The following is a 25,147-nucleotide window of genomic DNA, read 5'->3' on the forward strand; positions in this document are numbered from 1 at the left end:
GACGTCGGTTGGGAAAAGGAGCAGTTAGGGAGAAGATCAGGAGAGGAGAAGGCGATGGGGAACGGCGTCAGGGACGGCTCGGGCATGTGGGGGAGGAAAAGAAAAAGAAAAAGGGAAAATAAAAAGAAAATCAAACATTTACTCGTTTAAATGGGGTAGCCTAAACAGGTTTTCCCGTAACCCCATTATTTATCCCCGTAACCTAAGTCATATGGGCTCCAAAAAATTTCCAGAAAATTTCTAAAAATTTTGAAAAATTTCTAAAAATTTTGAAAAATTTCCTTATGGTTATTCTTCCTTTTTCGATATTTTACAATTTTTCTAAAAACTAGTTTTAAAATCATAAAAATTCATATTTTCAAAAAAATAATTTCCATAATTATTTTTAAGTCTTAGTCACTATTTAGATAACCTTTAGACTTTTTTTTCTATGTTCATTCCTATTTGTAATGTGCTCAAAGGGGAAAAAAAAGATTAAGTCAAGGGGGAGGTAGAATTTTTTTGTATTAACTGTTTGAATTTACATATTAAATGCTTTAATTTGCATATTTATTTATTTTACTTTTTTATTTAACTCTAATTTAACTTGGGTTAATGCACATCAAAAAGGGGGAGATTATAAGTACTCTGGGTTAGTTTTGATGTGGCCAACTAGGTTAAGTTAGGTCATATTGTATTTAATCCTTTGTGTCTAAGTGTGCAAGAATTTAGGAATATAAGAAGTCGAGTGGAAGATATAGTTGGAGAGAAGGATGGCATGGGAAGGGAGTCGACGGGCTCAATACGTCCGAGAGATAAGGTGTCGCGAAAAAGTAGCTGGCAGACGAGAATGAAGCGCTCGACAATTTCAAGGGACGAGAAGTAAGAGTGGAAGACTACTCGAGGAGAAGACCGGAGTTGGGTTTGGTTGAGCTAAACTCTGAAAGGCCGAAGGATCATCCAAGCAACCAGAGAAGAAGTTAGTGACCAGAGAAGGTGTCGGACGATCAGTGCATGGCTAACTGCTCAGATTTTTTATGATTATAGAAATAGTGAAAAATACGGGGGTATAAGGGAATTTTGTACAAGCGAAATAGTATTACAACCCCACACAGTAACCTAAAAGAGTTAGGTGCTAGCTGTTGCAAGGGGATATGAAAATATGCACAAACTAAAAAAATGGATGCAGAGGAAAACGGAGGTCGACATAGAGTTGATCTTTGAAAAAAGTAATGAAGTTGGCTGAAGAGGTGTGGGGATGATCATAAGTAGAAGAAATAATGATTTGATAAAAGCGAGGAATGCAGTAAGTTACCTACATTTGATCTACCTTGTCACAATTAAAGGAGGAGGTAGAAGCGTACCAGAGTCCGGAAATGGAAGGAGAAGGAGCAGATGTGGAGGTTATTAAAAGAAGATGATGAAGATAAAAAAAAGAAGAGAAAGGAAATTTATGGGACACTAATCACCAGCGACAGTAGGCAAGAAGAAGAAGGGGAGAGGAGAAACATGAAAACGATATAGTTTCATTGAGGAATGAAGCTTAAAAACCTTACTGATGATTGTTTATAGCTATCCGATTAAAGGGACAAAGAGAGGAAGTTTGATCTTAACCGTTGAATTTTAACCGCCGACGGCCACATCAAATCACAACATCACCTATCACATAAGATATTCTCCTGTGCAAGCGTGTGACACATGTCAACAAAGTACAAGTCGCATTAATGAGGGATGAGAGGCAATAAGCAGGTTTATGCTATAAAGTTGTGCTTGAGATACTTTGCAATAATGATAAATGATTTGCTCAAATTCTAAAAAGTCGGGATAACATCAGCCCTAACTGAGTGGCATCAATATGAGTTAAGGTCTGTTCGGGAGAAGAAGGAATCAAAAAAGGGTGACAACTAAGTGGACCATCCATGCAGGCCGATCGACATCGCTTAGATGATTTCTGGTCAGGAGATAGGAAATCTCAGAGGTAAGGATATCTCAGCATAATGTTCGTTCAAGCCGAACGACAACATAGCAAATAAATACCCAATCGAAGGATAAGAGGCACATACAACATTAGAGTCCAGTCAGTCTGACTTGCAGCCTCCTTTGACTAGACTTGAAGGAGGACTTATGATATAGTGTTTAAGGTGGGCCCCTTTGGAATGGGTCAAAGTCTAGGAGGTCGGCTGATGTGGGGGTTAAAGCCAAAGTTAAAGGGTGGTCAACATCATTTTGGAACAATAGAATACCCGAATAGACCTCTAGGCCTGTCGGACTATGAGTTCCAATCTTATGCGCGGACTGAGTGTTAAGCCAAGGACTCGCCCAATCGGGCCCTCCGACTGGTCTGGCTCAAAACCTAATTTCATAGTCAATGATGAAGTATGAAGCTAAGTATCAATTACCCTGATTGAGTGCTCCAGCCGATCAGACGTATGGTCCGATCAGACATGTTAGACACCTAGTTGCATACAATTCAAATAAAGAAGTTGAGTGAAAGCCTAGTCACTGACTGCACTCAAAAACATTGACCGGGTACTGCTCGGGAGTTAGGGTCAGTCAGACTATACCAGTAATTTGATTGGTTAGTCAAAATAGTCTATTGTGGGCCCCATAGCCCAATAAATTATTTTGCTTTTTTGGTGCCATGGAGGACAAAGGATATTCTGTAGGTAAATCATACTTTTGAAGCTTTCAGCGTGTCAAATCACAAAGATTTGCAGGCTCATTTTAGGAAAAGTGTTAGAGTTACTTTATGATCTGTTATTTTTTAGAAGTATTTCGTAATTTGTGCATAGACACAACAGTGACATTATAAAAAGAGGTCTTCATCCACAAGCGGAGGTACGTGATGCTGTATATTTATACACACTCATTGTTATAGTTTATTTCATTATTCCTCTCTCAAAATTGATTATTGACTTGAGTGTCGGAGGGCTAACGTGTTGGTCCCTTGGCGGTCGACTAGAGGGGGATGACTAGCTCTGTAATTAAGACGAATCTATCTTTCTCTTTCTTTCGGTGTTAACTACGACAATAAAAAATAAATACAATAACTTAAAGAAATACGAGGTAAAAAGGTTACTTAATTTGCAATCAGGCAGGTTGATAATCCCAGACAAATGAAGCTCTTTAAATCGACTCCTTCTTCGACACAAGTCGGAGGTGGAGAAACCTCGTACAAGACATTGACAGCTCACAAACAATAAAGAATAGGAAAGTATTCAAGTACAATTCGAGTGTTCTTTCAATGAAGAGGACTAGAGCTCTATTTATAACCCACTGGTCAAAAATAGTCATTTACTAACGTGGCGACTCCGACCACCTAGACCCGCTCTGAGCACCCCTAGCTATGCGCTTTATTTCCTCGCAATGGCTACATAACGATGTAATGATAAAACTTTATCACCGTCCTGGCATTTGGACCAAGTTTAGGTGCCCGGAGTGCTATTGACATGGTCCCGAAGGTTGTCCGTGGCAATGAGGTGCTTATTAGGCACCAAGGTGGTCCGAGCACCTGGACAATTAGTTCGGGCGTCGAGGGGAGTCAGCTCTATGTTGACTCATCCAGCTTCTTCTCAAGTCAAACAAGTGAGCCATCCAGAGTTGAGCTCACCCGAACTCAACTCCAATCTTCTCCTCAAGCAGTCTTTCACTGTAACTTCTCATCCCTCGAAAGCATCGTGCATATCCTTCCCGCTCCACCGATGTACTCTTTCGCAACTTCTCATCCCTCAGATGTATCGAGCCCATCGACTCAATTCCCATGTCATCATTCTTGTTCGGTCTGTCTTTCGCTCGATTTCTTACGTTCCTAAGTCTCTACACACTTAGACGCAAGACATCAAATATGCAGTACCTAATTTAACTTAGTTGATCACATCAAAACCAATACGGGATACTTACAATCTCCTACATTTTGATATAAATCAACTCAAGTTAAGTTAAGGTTATACCAAAATAGTAAACTAAATGAATATGCAATTTAGTACATTTAATTTGCATTAAAATAATTGATACAAAAGCTTGTACTTCCCCTAGATTGAATCTTATTTCTCTCCCTTTAATCACATTAAAAATAGGGGTAATCATTGAAAAAAATCTAAGGGTTACTAAAATAGTTATTGATCCTGTCGAAAATTTGATAAGACAGAACTGTCGGAATGACGTGTCTGGATTGTTGACCGCATCTCCATGGCCCGGATGGTAAGTTGTCTTCTGTGTTGACCAAGTTATCAGAAGTCCTCTGTTCAACAGTACATGTAGTCAGTGACCGGGTTACCCCGGTCCCTGGTACCCGGATGCTCAAGGCAGGTCCCATGAATATATAAGCAGCCGAATAATAGTAGAACAACGAAATAAATACAGGATGAGTATAGTGACATACCCTAGCCCGGGGGGCGCCCTCGGATGGATTGGTGAGTTGGTCACGATGTTGATCGAGTCATCGTGGCCCTGAAGGATAGATGAATGTGAGTCAGCTGAGGAGCCGGATTTGAGGGAGATGACATGGAATATGGTGTAGCATGGATTCAAAAGGCGACACGTAGGCCGAAATATGTTAACGACACCTAGGTCGAAATACCACAGTGGCTCGCAGGTCGGAACATGACACGCAAGCTGGATAATACCAATAACTCACAATCATAATAGCGGTGCGAAGAGCGAAGCACAGTGGCTCGATGGCCAGAACACATCACACAAGACATAACACAGATCATGGAGGTAGAATGCAATAGCAGTGGCCCGAAGGTTAAATCAGTGGTGGCTTGAGCATCGGATCAGCGCCGAAATCGTACGCCAACATGGATCAAATATCATATGGGTGTCGGAAGTGTATGACAATGTGGATCGAGAGCTGAACAGGCGCCGCGAATGTGGCAGCGGCGCTGGATGGTCGGATTTGGCGACAGGGGTGCCAACAGCGGTGATGGAGGGTGTGCCACCGACGAAGGCCGTGGGTCGGCCAGTGGCTATCATTGGAGGTGGCATCAGAGGGCGGCAGCGGCGGCCGTTGGAGGTGGCAACGGCGGCCGCTAGAGGTGGCAAACGCTGGAGTCTGCAGCAGCTAAAGTCAGCAGCAGTGGCGGCAACAACCGCTAGGGACAATGGAGGTGCCTGCGATGCTCCTCGACGACGTCAGCGGTGCGAGTGCCCTCTCCTCCTATGTGAGAGGTGGTGGAGATATAGGAGATCCAAAACACGAAGCAGTGAGAGGGAGGGATAAGCGTATGAGATCTCTGACAAGATGACAATGAGAGCCTCCAGCGGCGGTGCAGCGTGCGCGCGTCATCCCTGTGGCGGCCATCTCTATGCGGTAGAGAGAAATACGAAGAAAAACCTCCTACGAGCTCGAAAAGGGGGCCCTCCTGCCGAAGCAGCGAGAGGGGAGAGGAAGGAGGTGTAGCCGGTGGCGAAGGCGGTGTCGATGTCGGCGAGGAGAGGGGGAAGCATCTCCGAGTGTTGGGCGGTGATGACGACACAAGTCCGGTGATGTTTCCATGAGGCGGTGATAGCCTGAGAGGGAAGAGGAAGTGGTCGCTGGAGTGGACGCCGGAGGCGGCGTGGGTAGCGATTGGTGTGCGACCAGCGACCAACGACCTGCCGGCCCCGTGGGTGGCGGCGGAAGAAAAAACCCAGCCGTCTCTCCTCCAAAGCGATGAACAACACCCCATATAAACTCAAAACCCTAATAGTGAAAAGACCAAACTGCCCCTCCCTTCCTCCCTAATTTCTCCTAGGTCCCTAACTATGTTCGCATCACAAGCCTCCCCTTCAAGTCTAGTCGAAGGAGGCGCAAGTCTGACTGACTAGATAGTCTATCGTAGAGGCTGAATCGCTCTCGACATCATAGTTAAATCACTGGACCCATCGTACAATGCCACATGAGTGATCACTATAGTAATGGTATCACACGAGAGATAGTAGTGATACCGAACGAACTACAAAAAATAGTACCGAGTCGATAACTGGACAGATGCCAAGCAAACTACGAAAATGTCAAGTGAGCGGCAAGTAAAATGATTGTCGATCGAACGACAAGCGGGATGTTGACCGGGCAATCAGAAGGATGTCAATGCGATATAAGCAAGTGGCTAAGCGGACGATCATGCAATAAGGATCAAGTGGCTACAAAAGTGCTGACCGAGCGGTCGACAAAATGTTGGTCAGTCGATCGTATAATGCTGACCAGACCATCTAAAGAATGTCGAGCGTTCGACCGAGTAATTTAAACGAGTGGCCGAGCAGACGACGGAGCAATACTGGTCGGACGACTTCACAAGTGCTGACTAAGCGGCGCAGAAAATGTCGAATGGGCAATCATAAAATGATGACCCAGAATCAAGTAGAATCAACTGGGAGAGGAGAGCGAGAGATCGAAAAGCATGACGTCAGTGTCCCGAGTGGGTGTGAGGCTCGTGCGATCAATGAGCATGGAACCGGCGGGGTACCCTGGTCGGCGACTAGTGAAGAAACTCCGGTCCTAGACCAGTGGCACTACGCTAGTCTGAGATCAGTGGAGATACTCCTATCTGAGATCACTGGAGATAGTTCGGCCCCGAATGGGAGAGATAGATGCTTTGATAAGCTGGTCTGTGACCAGTGAAAATCGCTCGAGTGAAAATCACTCGACCTCGAACAGGGGAGATAAGAGAATCCATTAAGTTGGTTCACGACCAGTGAAGACCGCTCGACCCCGAACGGGGGAGATACGAGATCTGATAAGCTGGTCCAAGACCAGTGAAGACCGCTCGACCTCGAACGGGGGAGATACGAGATCTGATATGCTAGTCCATGACCAGTGAAAATCGCTCACCCCGACCGGTCGGCACGAGAGTTTTTAACGATGAGCCCGTGGCTCAAATATAACTTAAACCCAACCGATCGGCATGAGAGTCTTTAACTCAAGGGTTTATAGTCGCCGCTCGACTTCTAGAGTTTATAGTCGCCGCTCGACGTCTAGATTTTATAGTCGCCGCTCGACTTCTAGAGCCCGTGGCTATAATATAACTCAAACCCGGCCGATCGGCACAGGAGTCTCTGACTCAAGAGTTTATAGTCGCCACTCGACTTCTAGGGTTTATAGTCGCCGCTCGACTTCTAAAGCCCGTGGCTCTAATATAACTCAAACCTGGTCGATCAGCACGGGAGTCTCTGACTCAAGGGTTTATAGTTATTGCTCGACTTCTAGGGTTTATAATCGCCGCTCGACTTCTAGGGTTTATAGTCGTCGTTCAACTTCTAGGATTTATAGTCGCCGCTCGACTTTTAGAGCCCCTAGCTCTAATATAATGTAAACTCGTTTGATTGGCATAGGAGTCTCTAACATTGAGCCTATGACTCTAATATAATATAATATAAACTTGGTCGAACGGTACGGGAGTCTTTGACATTGAGCTCGCGACTCTATATAATGTAAACCCGGTCGATCAACACGAAAGTCTTCGACATTGAGTCCGCGGCTCTAATATAATGTAAACCCGGCCGATCGGCACGGGAGTCTTCAACATTAAGCCCATGACTCTATATAATGTAAACCCGGCTGATCGGCACGGGAGTCTTTGACATTAGCCCGAGACTCTAATATAATGTAAATCCGGTCGATCGGCGCGGGAGTCTTTGACATTGAGCCTGTGGCTCTAATATAATATAATATAAACCCCACCGATCGGCACGAGAGTCTTCAACATTGAGCATGTGGCTCTAATATAATGTAAACTCGGTCGATCGGCACGGGAGTCTTCAACATTGAGCCCGCGGTTCTAATATAATGTAAACTCAGCCGATCGGCATGGGAGTCTTTGGCATTGAGCTTGTGGCTCTAATATAATATAATCTAATATAAACCCGGTCGATCGGCACGGGAGTCTTCGACATTGAGCTCGTGACTCTAATATAATATAAACTCGGTCGATCGGTAAGGAAGTCTTCGACATTGAGCCCGTGGCTCTAATATAATGTAAACCCGGCCGATCGACACGGGAGTCTTCGACATTGAGCCCCCTGCTTTAATATAATGTAAACCCAGTTGATCAGCACAGGAGTCTTTGACATTGAGCCTGTGGCTCTAATATAATGTAAACCCGACCAATCAGCATGGGAGTCTTCGATCGAGGAACAATGACAGATCCTATGACCGAAAGGGAAAATACAATGGAAAAATTGACTTGCTGACCAGCAAAGGATCTGACTCAGTTCCTCGACTCCCGAATACCCGTAGAGTGAGGAGAATATAATATGTTTGTCGGAACCCACTGAGGTCATGAGGATGGCAGAATTTTTCAACGTTGTTTATCTTCACATTCCAGATCAGGCGAAGTTCCCACAGACAGCACCAATATGATCCTATCGGGAATTTGAGAAGACAGAACTACCGGAATGACGTGTCTGGATTGTTGACCGCATCTCCATAACCCGGATGATAAGCTATTTTCTGTGTTGATCAAGTCGTCAGAAGTCCTCTGGTCAACAGTACTTGTAACCAATGACCGGGTTGCCCCGGTCCCTGGTACCCCGATGCTCGAGGTGGGTCCCATGAATACATAAGCAGCAGAATAATAGTAGAACAATGAAATAAATACAGGATGAGTACAGTGACATACCCTGGCCCCGGGGGTGTCCTCGGATGGATCAGTGAGCTGGTCACGATGTTGATCGAGTTGTCGCGGCGCTGAAGGGTAGATGAATATGAGTCAGCTGAGGAGCTCGATTTGAGGGTGACGACATGGGATCCACTGCAGCATGGATCCAAAAGGTGACACGTAGGCCAAAATATGCCAATGGCATCTAGGCTGGAATACCACAATGGCTTGCAGGCCGAAACACGACACACAGGCTGGATAATGCCAGTAACTCACAATCATAATAGTGGTACAAAGATTGAAACACAGTGGCTCGATGGTCAGAACACATCACACAAGGCATAACATAGATCATAGAGGTAGAATGCAATAGTAGCGGCCCAAGGTCGAATCGGCGGTGGCTTAAGCGTCGGATCAGTGCTGAAATCGTATGCCAACATGGATCGAATATCATATGGGCGTCAGAAGGGTATGACAGCGTGGATCGAGGGCTGAACAGGCGCTGTGAATATGGCAGCGACGCTGGATGGTCAGATTTGGCGATAGGGGTGCCAATAGCGACAATGGAGGGTGTGCCACCGACGAAGGCCATGGGTCAGCCGGTGGCTGTCGCTGGAGGTGGCATGGAAGGGCGGCAGAGACTACCTCTGGAGGTGGCAACGGCGGCCGCTAGAGGTGGCAGCTGCTGAATGTCGTAGCCGCTGGAGTCTGCAGCGGCTGGAGTCGGCGGCGGTGGCGGCAGCAGCCGCTAGGGACAGCGGAGGTGCCTGCGATGCTCCTCGATGGAGTTAGCGGTGCGAGTGTCCTCTCCTCTTGTGCGAGAGCTAGTGGAGATACAGGAGATCCAAAACACAAAGCAGTGAGAGGGAGGGAGAAGCATATGAGATCTCCGGCGAGGTGACAGCGAGAGCCTCCGGCAGCGGTGCAGCGTGCACTCATCATCCCTGTGTCAGCCGTCTCTATGCGACAGAGAGAAATACGAAGAAAAACCTCTTGCGAGCTTGGAAAGGGGCCCTCCTGCTGAAGCAGTGAGAGGGGAGAGGAAGGAGGCGTAGCCGACGGCAAAGGCAGTGCCGACGTCGGTGGGGAGAGGGGGAAGCATCTTCAAGTGCTGGCGGTGATGACGACATGAGTCCGGTGATGTTTCCGTGAGGCGGTGATAGCTTGAGAGGGATGAGGAAGTGGTCGCTGGAGTGGACGTCGGAGGTGGCGTGGACAGCGACTGGTGTGCAACCGGCGACCTGTCGGCCCCGTGCGTGGCGGCGGAAGAAAAAACCCAGCTGTCTCTCCTCCAAAGCGATGAACAACACCCCATATAAACTCAAAACCCTAATAGTGAAAAGACCAAACTACCCCTCCCTTCTTCCCTTATTACTCCTAGGTCCCTAACTACGTTCGCATCATTTATCAATTTTTAGAAAAATTGTGGGAATTATTTTTCAAAAATCTAAATTTTTACGATACAAAATTAATTTTGTAAAAATACTTTTAAATTTTTTTAAATTTTAAAAAATCTAAAATTTTTTGTCATGGTTAAAAACAATAATCTAGAATAGAGTTAAAATTTCCACGAATAAAAAAAATTAATATAAGTAATAATAAATTATTTTATATATAGAGATGTATTTTTTTAAAAAATATTTTAAAATAGATTTTGATCTCAAAATATTTTATAAAATTTTCTGAGTATATAATATATAAAGTTTATTTGCAAAAAAATAAATTAATTAAAACATCCAAATCAATTAAATTTAAAGAAAATTTTAAACTAAATATGATTTTGGAACCCAATATAGGTTTCTACCTACTAGATTAACAAGATATTTTCTAAGAATGTATTTTTATGATACTTTTACAATTTGATCCTTATGATATCTAAAATATCAATTTATTTCCTGAAAATTTCTAAGTTTATGAACATGTAAACTTGCATCACTCTTTTCCAATTATTCTAATGCTTTTTAACTTAGCATTTTTAATTTTTAATTTGTCGAAATCTTCTAATAAACAGAAATTTGCTATGGTTATTTTCATTTCTAGGTTTTCATTTTTTCAATTTCTTATTTTTTGTTTTCAGTTTATAGAGCGATTTAGACAGATTTTATTCGAAAATATAACTGATTAGGAGGTAAGAGACATACCTCACTTACCATATCAGATCTGAAATTGAATTCTCCCCTCGTATTGCTGCATTCTTCTGATGTGACTTCCTCTTCATTGATGCTAGCTTCCGAGTTACTTGATTCATTGTAACTAGCCATCAGTGTCAGTCCAGCATACACTTCTATCTTGGATTTAGATGAAGAACTTTCATCCCAGGTTGCCTTAAGATTCTTGTACTTGGATCATCTTAGCCCTTTGTCTTTCTCCTTCTTGAGCTTTGGATAGTTGTTCTTGATGTTCCCTTCTTCCTGGTAATTATAACATCGAACTTTTCTTTTGCTTCTTAGATTTTTCTTGGCCTGCATCTCATTAAATTTGTTAGATCCAAAAAAGTTTTTGAATTTTCTTACCATATACGCTTCTTGGTCTGCATTAAGTTCTCAGTCTAACCCGAATTCGTCCTTCTTGTTGGCTCTCAATGTCAGGTTCTAACTTGACTCTTTTCTTGTACTTACACATTTAGATTTATGTAATTCTAATATTGAAAAAAGACTTTCTAGCGTTCTTACCTCTAGATCTTTTGATATATAATACGCGTCTATGACCGAGGTTCACTCTGGAATTTTGGTAAAGGCATTGAATGCATAGCAGACTTGTCACGCCCCAAAGGAGTCCCTGTCCGAAGAAATTTCGGCAACATCTCTCCTGTACGAGTGACAATCTGAAGTATTACTACATACAAAATATACATCAGCCACACTCGGCTGGAATATATATACCATAGAAAATGGAAACAACATAACCATGCAATTTAATATACTCAGCCTACCCGGCTGGACAACAATGAAATAACACACAACCACGCAGTTTAATATACTCAGCCTACTCGGCTGGACAAAAGATAAAATAAGCACAGCGGAAAGAAAACGAAGAGAAAAACCCACAAATTGCAAAGTTATCAAAACATCTCAGATACCAAGTCCATCCAACAAATATCAAAACATAGTTCTCACAACACCAAATCCAACGAATACGAAATGCAAGTAAAGAGAAACAGAACCAAAATCAATTTTCGAATATGACGTGGGACCCAGGACTGGCAGCCGGCATCTCTCCAAGCATCCATGACTCATCTATCTGTTACCTGGTGAAAGAAAACCATTTTACGGGGTGGTGAGTATTGGAACTCAGCGGGTAAGGAAAGAGATAGTGCATGAACATAATCAACCAATAAAGAATACCCAAAAGGAATACAGTCTCATAAGAGAATAGCATATACGAAACTAAAACCATGTTAAAGGTTCATACCTGGAACCGTATCCTAGGCCAGATATAGAAAGTCAGAAATGGTACCAACCTGCTACAGTACTGCTCATAACTACAAAGGTAATGGGTGAGGCATATAAACATTTCTAATTAATAAACCAAGGTTTAATCACCTACAACGTGAGCATATCTCAACATAAGACAGCATATCATCATAAGTGAACAACAACAAGAAACAACGGCAACATAAAGATACCACAGCAGCATAAGTAAGCAATAACGACATAAGTAACCAGCAGCAGCCAAAACAGGCATAATAACAGCATATGCACGGATGGTCACCCCGCCCACCTCTCTGCACCATGACCCCTGTATGGTCGAGAGGCCGGATCAATGACAACTGTACCACCCAAAGGCCGCCACTCCCACGAGTGACCGGATGGACAGGTGCTGAGTAGCTAACTAGCTACACAGCGAAGGGGGTCCCTGCTGCTCGCAACTCCAGCTACCACTACCCACGCGTGGCCAAGTGCGGCACGACAGGACAAGCGGCATCAACTCCAGCTACCACTCTCTCGAGTGGCCGAGGATGCGGCATGCATGCAATGACATGATGCGAACAATGCAACAGTCATCATATATATAAGCAGAAACAGGTATGCTACATGAATCCAGCATGCTCAATATCGTACATAAATAAGCAACAGTCAAAACATACAAATATGGTATCTAATATCTGCTACTGATCATGGACAACAACAAGAGACTGTATGGATATAAAAACGAGTAACTCAAAGGTTTTGAGTGGAAGTATCAAGCATAGGAAAAATTTCGAGTGGAGTCAAGGTAAAGCAATTCTTATCCAAAATAGCTCATGCACTAAGTTCGAAGAACTAGAAAATCAAAGTAAGAAGTACCCGCCTTTACTTGTCGATCGTGATAGGCTGTCTCCACTTCGGAACACTTGGCTCGTAGCAGTGTCCTGCAACAAATCATATGATTACAACCAAACCCCTCATACCTCAACTCGTTACCTAAACCTAATTCAAATAGAAAACCCTAATTGAACCAAGCCATTTTACCATCTACAACACGCCATGAATCAACCCTACATAATTCATGCAAATAATCACTCACGACTAATCATGTAACAGAACAAATCAACTAACATGGATAATAAATTAATCAAGTAAATCTCCAAATGAGTCCTCCATAAATCTACAAATCTATCGAGAAAACAGAACAAGGCCGAGTTGACTTCACACAAATTCACCGTAACCTAACCCATCTTCTGGATCTCTACCATGAATCAAAAACCATAAACAGAACCCTTGAGAGAAGACAACACCAAACACCAAAAATCCATCAGAATCTCAAAATTCTAGAGCAATAGTTGAAAAATCATTGCGCTGAAACAACACATCCTTTAAATCTACAAGAGGAACCTCACCATACATCAGGATCGAACCACATGCAAAATCCCTTGAGAAGCTACACAAGAAAACAACAACTGGGTTCAACAACATTCAATCCATCCAGTAGAACTCGGATATCCCAAAATCAATTGAAAATGCCCAAAATCCATGGCAAAACTCGAGAAGAAACCCAGGATGGAAACATAACATCACGAGAAACCACATCCCAATTCATTTAACCAATCACACCTCATAAAACAAGCAATTGAAGCCTCATAAGCGCCTATCCCTTACCTCACAGACCTTATATCAACATAGAGGGAGGGAACTTGCAGAAAATTTACACAAGCAAAGACGAACTTCCACTCTCCAAACTGGATCAGAGATCAAGAAAACAAAACCATCCTAATTAGCACAAATTTCCAAAATCAAAAACCATAATCTAGCTCTCTACAGCCCTAGAATCCAAAACGAAATGTCATACCAAAGCTTGTGTCCACAGCTTCCTCTCCGGCTGGAATGCTCGCGTGAGGAGAAGGAGAATCTTGCCTGTTGCTGGTGCGGGAATTCGTGAGGGAGAGTGAAGGAGGGCTCGGCGGTGCGGCTCGGGAAAGAAAAAGGAGACCGGGCGGCGTGCGGCTTAGGGAGGAAGAGGAGGAGAGGCCGTCGGCGTCCGGATGCTCGCGGGAGGAGGAGGGCCGACGGCGTCTTGGCGTTCGCGTGAGGAGGGTCGGCTGAGCTCGGCGAGGGAGGTGAGTCGCGAGAGGGAGAGGGCTAGGGAAGAGGATCGGCGTTGAGAGAAGCTAGGGCACGGAGAAATTCAAATTTATAACTTAGGTGCTTTCCAATTAAACCCTAGATTGGTTTCTCAATCAACTCCCACCTTCGGGTATTCCAAACAGGCTTTAACTAGCTTAACCGATCCACCCCTCTTAGACTCGTCATATGGGCTCCGATTAAATCCAGAAAAATTTCCAAAAATTCCTAAAAATTCTATTAAGATTATTTCCCAAATAATCTTATTATTTAATTATTATTTGGGCACCGTATTTTACAAGACTGAGTCCCGATTAATTACTACTTCGCCAAGATTGATTAGTCTGGTGATGAGTGGTGGTTTCCATTTTGCATGTCACGTGGCACATCAAATTAATTAAGATTGGAAACTCACATAAGTTAAAGATAAATGTTGTAGCAACGAGTCCCAAGTCATATTTTTCCAAGGATAACTAGTGAGTGTGTTAATTCTAGAATCGATTCAAGTTGAACTGATTTCAACTCGAATACATTTAATTCCCAAAAGTGCACTAGAACAATCTAAAATAGGAGCAAGTCAGTGTTGTTTTCTTCTACACATGATTCATTTCCTTCTCATCATACTAAAATCAACTAAGCTCGGATTCTAATGTCTCATTGAATCAAATAGATCAATTATTATCTTTTTGATTCAAAATCACAATAAACATGAAACTCAAGAGCTCACTATACTTCTAGAAACCGAAATAGCATCCTAGCCACAAACACGATCAACTTCAACAATTAATTCGATCACCACATCTTCAATTCATTCCCATAATCAAGAAAATGATACAAAGGTAAATCATGAAGAACATCAAGTGATCCATTCAACAACTAAACTAGTTCACAATCATTAAGATCAAGAATCAAATCAACACTAATAAAGGAAAACCAAGTTAGTAGCTAAACATTCCAAACAAAACACTAGCTAAACACTAGTTAGAAACAAAACACTAGTTGTGTGTTACATATAAAGCAAGAGTTTCATCACACATTCACAAATTAAAACTGAACACAAATTGGCATTAACTGAGATTCCCAAAATAAGACAAACTCAAATTATGAGCAATTAAGTAGCTGTAACAGATCTTGTATTGCAGAAATTAAAAGAAATCAGATAGCAAGCTTATAAATCAAACGAAAATTACAAAGCAGTAAATCAGATCATAAGATCTGAGTAGGTATGAGTAATCTAAAGTAAACAAAAACAAACAAACATATTCCACATCCAATTCCAAGCTCAAACCTCACTCAACCTGCTGTCAACAAAAATGCTCCAAGAAAACTCCCTTCGAACACCCAACTACGATCAACCAAGCTTCCAACTATTACTAGGTGACACTCACAGCTCCAAGAAACCTCCCTCGAAGCTCCCACCCGTCTGGTAACTTCATTGGCCAAAGAACAGAGCATAGATTCTGTGAATTGACAAACTAGATCAACTGATCAGATCAACCTAGTTTCGTGACAGAATGAAGATCGGAAAAGGATCAGAAACTCTAAGAAATCTCCCTCGAAGCTCTGTTGAATACGACATTCGCTGATCGGGAACCTCCCTCGAACAGGAACGCGGCGACGAACAAAATCCAAATCACGGCTGAAGAAACCTCCCTTTTGCCACTCTCTGATCTCGAACGATGAACGCCGACAGCTTGAGACCGCCGTTGTTGAAGAAAATAAGCTCTCGGATCTAGAATGCGAACGGGAGCGTCGAGGATGGAGGATGAACAGTGGATTTGTCGTGAGGAAGAAAATACGCCCGAGCTCAGGAAGCACTGTAGCTTCTCACGACTTTTAAACCTCTCCCAATCTGATCCAACGGCTGAGAATGCTTGGAGCTCAATCAATGGTGGAAGATCGCCTAAAATCCAATCCAACGGTACTGATCTTCATCTACGGTCCAGATCTACTCCTTACTAGGTTGGATGGTCCGGATCTTCAATGGATGGTGTAGATATGCTCCAATCTTGAATGAACGACTACTATTATTGTAGAGCTTGATCGTCTCATTAAAACCTCGATCCGAACACAAATTTGGTTCAAATTCATCCCAGTCCCCGAACCTATGGTGCTTACAAAATAACCATAAAAAATTAGCATCAAATAAAGCCATAATAAAATAATTTGTAATTAAGTCCAAAATCGATGCAATGCATAAAATATAATGTAAATATGGGTTCCATTTATGAAAACTACATCAAACCATGAATATATGAATGAGAATAGTGTAGTAAAATCATGGTTATCACATCCCCCCACACTTACTCTTGAACGTCCCGTGCAAGTAAAGAAAAACTAAAAATCCTACTTAAATGACACCCCTAAACAAGTTCCTAAACATGCTTAGAAAATAAAGAAAGTAAACCATATAAGATTATCACATTCCAAAATCTCAAGCATTCATGGACTTCAAACTTTACTCTTGGTTAACAACATTATAATTTCCATCTATCAAGAGTAAATTGAAATTGATTTCACACTAAAAAGCTCACAAGATAGAGTTTTTGTGACCCTCATCCTATTTCACATGTAATCACAAAAATGGAGGGCACTCATGCTACTTGTACTTCTTGTACTACCATATTCTTGCTTATCTTCTACTCTCTACCATGATCATGGATATAAATCACAATATGAAGGTTAATCATGGAAAGGAAAATGTAAGAATATGAATTAAGTGCACATCAAGGCATTAGTTGCAAGAAAAAAAATAAAAAAAAAGGAAGAATTAGCTCAAAGAAAAGATAAGAAAGAAAGTATGAGTTTTAGTTCTAATGGAAGACATGGATACAAAAGAGTGCTATATAAATGAATACTTGGTCATACTTCCTTTTTTCTCTTCTTCCTTAACTTTCTTCCAATTGCTCACCATTAATCAACAATTTTAGTTTCTCATTCCTTTAATTTCAATGAATGCATCTCTAAAAATTCACCCTTGAGAACCATTTCATTCCTTCCCAATTCCAGTAATCTTCATTTACTTAACTTCAGTTCTTAACCTTTCAAAATTCTGGCACAAAAACTGCATTAGTAGAACTTAACCTTCATTGCATTTGTCTCCTTCTTGTTTAGCTGCAAACCCCACTGTACACTTCCCTTTTAATTGTTTCTTTCAAGTTCTAACTAATGATCCTACTAATCCTTGAACTCTACAACTTTTCCTTCTGAATTTAAGCACACCATTGATATAAAATTCTGCATTTCTGATTCCACTTCAACATTTCAGCATTTCATCATCTGAGATGGTACCAATTTAAACCTTCTTGTTCTCTAACTGTGCATTCAACCAATGAGACAACTTGGATCATACCTTACCTCCCCCACACTTAGATCTTTGCTCGTCTCAAGCAATGAAACTCAACAAATGCTCAACTAACTTAAGAATTTCTACAATTTCCTACAACTTCACAGAATTTAACACAGTGCTAGATTTCAAACATTTTGCATTTCATTACTCATTTAATCATCAGTGGTTCCAGATCATGTATCTGTAACAACTAATGGAATGAATTAACAATCGAATACTTTTCAAAATCCTGCCCAACAGAACTTTAATATCGGTCTGCAATTTCAAAATCCTACCCTTAGTATCCAGATTCTGATACAGGCTGATTTCTGCAAAATTTTTCCAAAAAGTTGAGCTTAAGAAGATGGTTCGTTTGATATTAAGTCGAAAGACTTTGAGTTCCATTAATTTCTAACCAGAAATAGCAAGGAATCTTAACCCAAATCTGTCTTCTTAAAATCAGAATCAACTTCCTGTGTTAATAAGTTTCAGCTCCTTTTCCATCATTTTTACATCCTTTATTTCTGTAGCTTTCCTTCTACATTCAATCCATAGCAAGACCTAACCAAATTCATCTCGAAATATACCTTCAATGACTGCAGATTCAGAATTCTAACTCAACTGCAAAATGGACAGATTCAGATCTTAAATTCCAACTTCCAGTTTCCAGCTTTTATCACTGTTCTGTATCAAATTCTCACTCTAAAATTCAGCTAAACTATGGAGATGCAAGGTCTTCTTTTATCAACACTCTACAACAGCTAGCTTCCAATAAACAAATAGCTTTTAACTCTAGTTGTCACAGCAAATGCAGATTTTCTGATTTCTGTATAGTTTCTGAATTTGTATCAACTCATCATCATCTAGCCTTTTAAGATCCCTATCAAATCATCCTACAAAGATTTCTGAATTTAAGCAACTTAAGCTTGCTACAACTCATTTTCCAAAATGTAGAAATGCTTCATTCAATTTTCAGCCAGCACACCGTTTGAGTATCAAGTACTATCCTTCCCTTCCTTCTTTTCAAATTAAATGATTCTATATTCAAGTACTTCATGAGTGTAAAGGTTTTTATCAGTCAAATTTCAAATTTTTATCCATTAGATCAGATTACCAGCAGATGCATTCACCTTGCTCAAATAGTTTACAGTTTCACAGATACAACCCTATAGACTTTGCAATCTCTGTCCAGCCGCATTGTCTAATTCCGGATCAGTAGCAAATCTATCTCTGCATTTAACACTTAACTGCTAAACATTAACATTCAAATTTAACAATGTTTTGGCTTACAGATTCTGTATTTCTGATTTTTATACCAGATTTCTTTCTTCATGTTTGTAATATCAAGAAGCATGTGATTTCCGATCTTCACTGCTTTTCCTCACTATACATTAAATTTCTTTAAATATTAAACAATGTTTCCGATTGAATCAGCTTCAGAAATTCAACTAGGTCCAGCAACTCACTTCCTCTGCACTGTCTAAAATCAACAAAATTCAGCCTTATTTCATTTCTGAAATTGTTCAAAAGAGTTGCTGGATTGTAATTTCTTCAAATATTCAGAGTTATGGAACCATCTTGAAGTGCTCCATTAATAAAATGATTCACTACAAAAGAAATTCGAAACCTAACTCATAGTATTCAGATTCAATCTTCTCAAATTTTCTTCACTGTTTCGAGTATTGTATCAAGTAGTTGCTATTATCCTCATTCCTTCAGAATTTCTATTCCAATTGAAAGTGCTCCACGAGTGGAATGGTGCTTTGCAAATGAATTTCGAATTTTGATCCATTTTTATCAGATTTCAATAGCTACAAGAGTTCACTGTTGAAAATCAGAATTTGACTCAGTAATCAATTCTGCTCCAAACATGCAGAATTCCAAACTGCAGACTCAATTCCTGCATCTAATTTTTCTTCTCCAAAACAACCACTTTTAGCTTTGCATGCTCATTTATACATCCTTAATCCAGCTTAACTACAATGCCCCCTATTACTAAATTTGTCAAAGCTTCACACTTCAAACTCACTGTGCTTTTAATTACTTTCAAACTTGTGTAATTAATATTGCCCATTGCAACTGTAATTGCTGAAAATTAGAGTTCGTTACTCATTGAATCGATTCCAGTAGCAACTTAGTTATATTAAATTACTCATGATATAACTCTTTCATTTCCCTTTTCAAACTTCCAATGTTTATCCAGAAACCCCTTTATTTGTCTTTAAAAATCTTCTCTACTTGACATCAAATCTTGATACAAAATTAAAGTACTCAAAGTGCATCAATACTTTTAGCTCTGAAATTTCACTAAACAATTCAACACAAGGACAATGTACCAAGCTTCATGAAACCTTACCAAATCTTCAAAATTTCCAAATCGCGCAAAATCTTCCCCCACACTTCAACTTTTATTCATCTTGGCCAAGTCATTCATCATATAACATTCAAAGTATCCTCATCCAAGATAGAAATATAGCAAGAAATTGTGTTGGAAGAAAGAAACAAATAGATTAACCTTCATAAACATGATTTAATCCATTACATTGTGGTTTTGAAAGAATCAAAGCAAGTTCGAGAGTGCAATGACACAAGTGTATCACTCAATTAAGGCTTAAACTCACTAGGCATGAAAAAGTATCAATCCAATTCATCAATCAAATGTCCATCATTAAGTAGAAACCTTGAGAAAATCAAAAATCCATTATTGACATTAAGCCCCAAAAATAGATTCTCAAATCTAGCTCACATTCCCTACTTCTAACATGTTATAGAAAAATTGCTAGGGGTGCTATTTTCTTATTCACACTCAAAATCAAATGCAATAAGAAAACTACCAACTGTAAACATAATTAAATGCAATAAGAAAATCAACATTTGTATTCACAAGATTTATTAAAGTAAAGACTAAACATAAAGCATGAATTGAAATGCAAAAGGAAATCAAGTCGAAACAAACTCCCCTTCTTCCCGGTGGTTGAAAAAGATTTAAAAGAAGAACCCACCCCGGAAGTGGAGTAATCGTGGATACAAACAAATCCTTTTTATTCTTCATTTTTTCATTGCAAATTCTTTCCGGAGGTCGAAGGTGGTTCAGTTCAAGCATCTACTCCGGAAGCTTGTATTCTCCTACAACATCATTAAAAGGAAACACCTCCCACATGCATGTAGGATAAAAAGAAAATAGGAGAATATTAGTGTGAGTAGAAAATATTTCAAGAAATGAATCACATTTAATAAAGTCAACAATTGGTACCTCAATTAAATTTTTTGAAAAATCATAAAAAAATCACCTTATCATGTTGAAAGGTACCTAGAGTGGTGTTTGTTACCTCTTTCTCATCAAGTAATGGCTCAGGTTCTGGTTCTGGTGAATGTACAACCAAAGGTAGTGATTCTTGGGTACTTGGCTCCTAGTATAAGTCCCTACACTCTCTTTATCATCATCATCAAATCTAGGTGATTCTTGAAGTAATGCTTCCAATAAGCATTCCCCTACACTTAAATTATCTTCAGCATCAATACCTGCATCATTTCCAACATCTATAGCAACAATATTAGTAAAATCAAAAGTATGTTCAACTACATCATCACAACAATAAAAAGTACTTAAAGAATCTAGTGAAGAAGTAGATGTAATGTCAGGCCTGACAAGATCTCCACAATCCATCTCTTCACTAGCGTTTTGTGTTTGTAACTGGTTGATGGATGATGCAATTTGATCCAACTGATTCTGTATATTTTGAATTCTTGAGAATTATTACTTTTGATGTTCTCTCATTTGTTGCATAATCTCCTTTAATTTCCATGTTGACTCATCCATCTGAGGATTATTCTATTGAAAAGGATTTGGCATAAAAGATGTTGAAACCCATATGAATTCTGGTAGGTGGATATGGCTCAATAAATTATCCTTGTGCACTTTCATATCTGAAACATGAATTATCCACCTAGTTAGCATTATAAGCATTAGAAAATGATTCATACCTATTTTGTTGATCCGTGTTTGGGTAAAATTGATACTCAGACTGAAAATACTGACTCTCCATTCCTCCTCCAAAATTCTGAAAAAATGGATCCATGCTACTGAAATCTCCTATCTTTCACTGCAACACTAAACTCAAAATTAGAAGATTCAAGAGCATAAAGTTTCAAACACATGAATTAATGAAAATTAAAGAACTTACAATTTAGAGATAAGCCAACATGAAAATACAAAAAGAAATAAGCAATCAAATCAAGAAAGACGCTAACAAAATAAACCAATCAATGCTCAATCTAAAATAAACACGCACTACTAGTTAGTCTCCCCAACAATGGCGCCAAAATTTGGTGTTTTCCATTTTACATGTCACGTGGCACATCAAATTAATTAAGATTGGAAACTCACATAAGCTAAAAATAAATGTTGTAGTAACGAGTCCCAAGTCGTATTTTTCCAAGGATAATTAGTGAGTGTGTGTTAATTCTAGAATAGATTCAAGTTGAACTCATTTCAACTTGAATGCATTTAATTCCCAAAAGTGCACTAGAACAATCTAAAATAGGAGCAAGTCAATGTTGTTTTCTTCTACACATGATTCATTTCCTTCTCATCAAACTAAAATCAACTAAGCTCGGATTCTAATATCTCATTGAATCAAATAGATCAATTATTATCTTTTCGATTCAAAATCATAGTAAACATGAAACTCATGTAAAATACCGAAAATAGGCGAATATTAATAAGGGAATTTTTCAGAATTTTTGGGAATTTTTCGGAGCTCGTATGGACGAGTTAACAGGGATAAAAATGGGGCCCGGAAAAACCTGTTTAGGCTACCCATTTAAGCGAGAAAATGTTATTTTCTTAATTCCTTTTTCTATTTTTCTTTTCTTTAATTTTCTTCCTTACTCTCTCGCTGAACCCGCGCGCCGAGCCATCCCCGACGCCGCCCTTCCCTTTTCTCCTCTTTACCCTAACCGCCGGCCACGGCAGTTCCTCCTTTTTCTATCACTTCTTCTTTTCTCCCCCTCGTGTCCGATCACAGCCGACAAAAGTTCTCTGCCCTAGCTTCTCCACCGCCGCACACCCCTTTCTCTCCTTCTCTGCTGAGCCGGTCTGTGCCCTAGTCATCCCCGACGCCGCCATCCAAGCCCTAGCGCCGGCCTTCTGTCGCGACGCTGACCCCCTCTTCCGCCGGCGACGAGAGCCACCTCTCCGACTTCCTCTGTGCCGCTACCGAGACTCCTCTCGGCCGATTCTCTGTGCCGGCGATCGAGCCTCCCTTCCTCTCCTCGCGGACACCTGGAGCTGTCGGAAAACGAGCATCCGAACCCTAGGTTGGGTCCCTATGCGCCGGCCGAAGTTTCCCTTCCTCGTGCCTCTAATATGAAGATTATTGCCTTGTTTCTGCCCTGTGCGCCGCCGCGGTTTCCTCAGCCCTAGCACCGGTTCACTAGCCAATCAGTGGTGAGATTTTTCTTCCCTCGCGCTACTGCCTGCACACTTTTCTTCACTCTGTTCTTGATCCTCTTCCTTGTTGTGGATCAAGGTCTCAAGATATGAGATGAAGCAGTGAGTGGTATTCCTTCTTTGGAGTTTATCTGTTCACTAATTTTAGATGATTGCGTGTCTGGTTGATCAGTGAATCTCCTCTTCTTGAATTTCGACAGTGAAGTTCCAGCAGGAGGTCTTGGCTGTGGAGGACCTTTAGTCCAGCAGCCTACCTTAGGTCCAGCAGCAACGATCCTTGCTATTGAGCCACAGCGACTGTGGTTGAGGTATAGTGTAGAAATTGATCTTCATTGTAGATGATTGCTAGTTATGTTAGCAATAGTTGTTAATAACCCTAGATGGTCGGTGGATTAGGGTTTTGCCCTAATTTAGTGTAAAAGATTTTATTTAGCTATTTATATGGTTATAGCTAAATAAAATATATTTCTATTCGTGACACAGGACTTTGACGCGAGACGAGTATCTCGATTGTCGGATTGAACCATTTCGATTGGAGGTGGGTACTTTGACTTATGTCTTTTGATATGCATAATAATGTGTTTAACATATAGCATGATTGTGTTTTCCATTTATTTCGGTTGGTCACTACATGATCTATTACATGTTTGCATGTTTTCTCATTATGCACTGCATGTTATTATTTACCTGATCATACCTGCTTTATAGGTAGTGACCCAACCATATGATACATTATGTTCAGGACCTAGGGTTTATTTGATACCCTATCTGTTTGCATACCTTCCATCTGATACATTGACTTGTGGTACATCTTTTTTTTATGTATGGATCTTGCTATGCTATTCATGATATTGCCATGTTTAGTGTCATGCATCATCTTGCATGATTTCATGCTGTGCGATTGTCTGCTCCATTATTATTAAGCACATCGCCAGTTACATGAATCTGTACACACCACCACTCATGGGTTAGTGGTATATCAGACAGGTGTGTGGCAGTTCTGCTGTTTGGCTCAGTTGGTCTGGTGACTCAGCGTGGTAGCCGGCAGACAGTTTCGCTCTGTTTAGCTTCGTTGGTTTAGTGTAGCAGCGTTTTAGCCGGCAGGTAGTTGGACTTTGTTTGGCTCCGTTGGTCCGCTCATGGGTAGTGTGACTCAGCGTGGTAGCCGGCAGAGATTCCTCCCCGTCATCGTGTACCGGGAGATGAGAGCATTGTGCTCCCCCATTTATTATTTCGAGGTAGGAGTATGTGTGTACTCCGACAGTATCCCGTCCACTCGGTCACTCATCAGGGGCAGTGATGTCAGAGTGCACGGTTGTCACAGCTCTACCCACTCGGACTCACCATTGTGTGTGAGATGGCTGACTGGCGTCAGGGGTGACCATGTCATTGGCATCATATGCATGATGCATTTATTGTTTGTGTTTGCTGCATTTACATGCTGCATTTATATGGATGCATATGATTGACATGCATACAGGATTATGACACCCTCGGTTTGACGACCCTGTTACCTTTATACCTTGGTCCTGGTTAGTACAGTTTTCTCCTGTTTTTATTTCAGTTGCATTTATTCTTCTCGTATTCAGGAGACTGTACGCATGATTAGTGTTGTCTGTTATTTACTTTATTATGCATATCAGTTGTACCTGCTGAGTGTTGGACTCACACCCTCCTCCGTTGATATTTTCAGGTTGAGACTGTCCGGAGCAGTTCCAGTCGCTAGTCCCCATTGCACGTAGTGCTAGTTCTCTCCTGATCACGAGTTGTTATTTTAGTTTTCTCTATCAGACTATGTCTGGGTCTTGTAATGTTTTACTTATGGATCTTGTATGGATTTTTATCGTTGATGGATTTTGGTATGATTTAGATATGTTTTACTCCATGCCTGCCTGGATGACAGAAGAGGTGAGTTTGTCGGATTTGTGTTTTATGAGTGTAGTGGAGTAGGAAAAATCGGATTTGAGCTTTACGAGTGTAGTTGAGTAGGGTTGTTTTCGAGTCATCGTATTACTGTTCTATTTGTTTACTATTAAACTGCATGGTTGTGTCAGCCAGAAGCTGAAAATGATATTAACTGCGTGGTGATTGTTTTATTATTGTTATTATTCCAGCCGCATGTGGCTGAGGTATAGGGTGATTGTAGAAAGTTTCAGATTGTCCGCCGTATAGGGGAGATGCTGCCGAAATTTCTTCGGACAGGGACTCCTCCGGGGCGTGACAATTTATTTGGTATCAGAGCTTAAGTTTTACGATCATTATTTTCGTATTT

At 40.9% G+C, this 25,147-nt stretch overlaps 2 long non-coding RNA genes across 2 annotated transcripts; both read right to left on the reverse strand.

Moving 5' to 3' along the window:
- Positions 1-11,580: 11,580 nt before the first annotated feature.
- On the reverse strand, positions 11,581-12,371 carry LOC122053648. The gene is made up of 2 exons (XR_006132285.1): positions 11,967-12,371; positions 11,581-11,802 (listed from the first exon to the last, which is right to left on the reverse strand). It is a non-coding gene; the product is annotated as an uncharacterized LOC122053648 (long non-coding RNA).
- A 361-nt stretch (positions 12,372-12,732) lies between these two features.
- LOC122053647 lies at positions 12,733-14,146 on the reverse strand. Its single transcript, XR_006132284.1, has 3 exons — positions 13,824-14,146; positions 13,634-13,713; positions 12,733-12,906 (listed from the first exon to the last, which is right to left on the reverse strand). It is a non-coding gene; the product is annotated as an uncharacterized LOC122053647 (long non-coding RNA).
- Positions 14,147-25,147: the final 11,001 nt, after the last annotated feature.

Source organism: Zingiber officinale, chromosome 3A (assembly GCF_018446385.1).
Source record: "Zingiber officinale cultivar Zhangliang chromosome 3A, Zo_v1.1, whole genome shotgun sequence".
Classification (NCBI taxonomy): domain Eukaryota; kingdom Viridiplantae; phylum Streptophyta; class Magnoliopsida; order Zingiberales; family Zingiberaceae; genus Zingiber; species Zingiber officinale.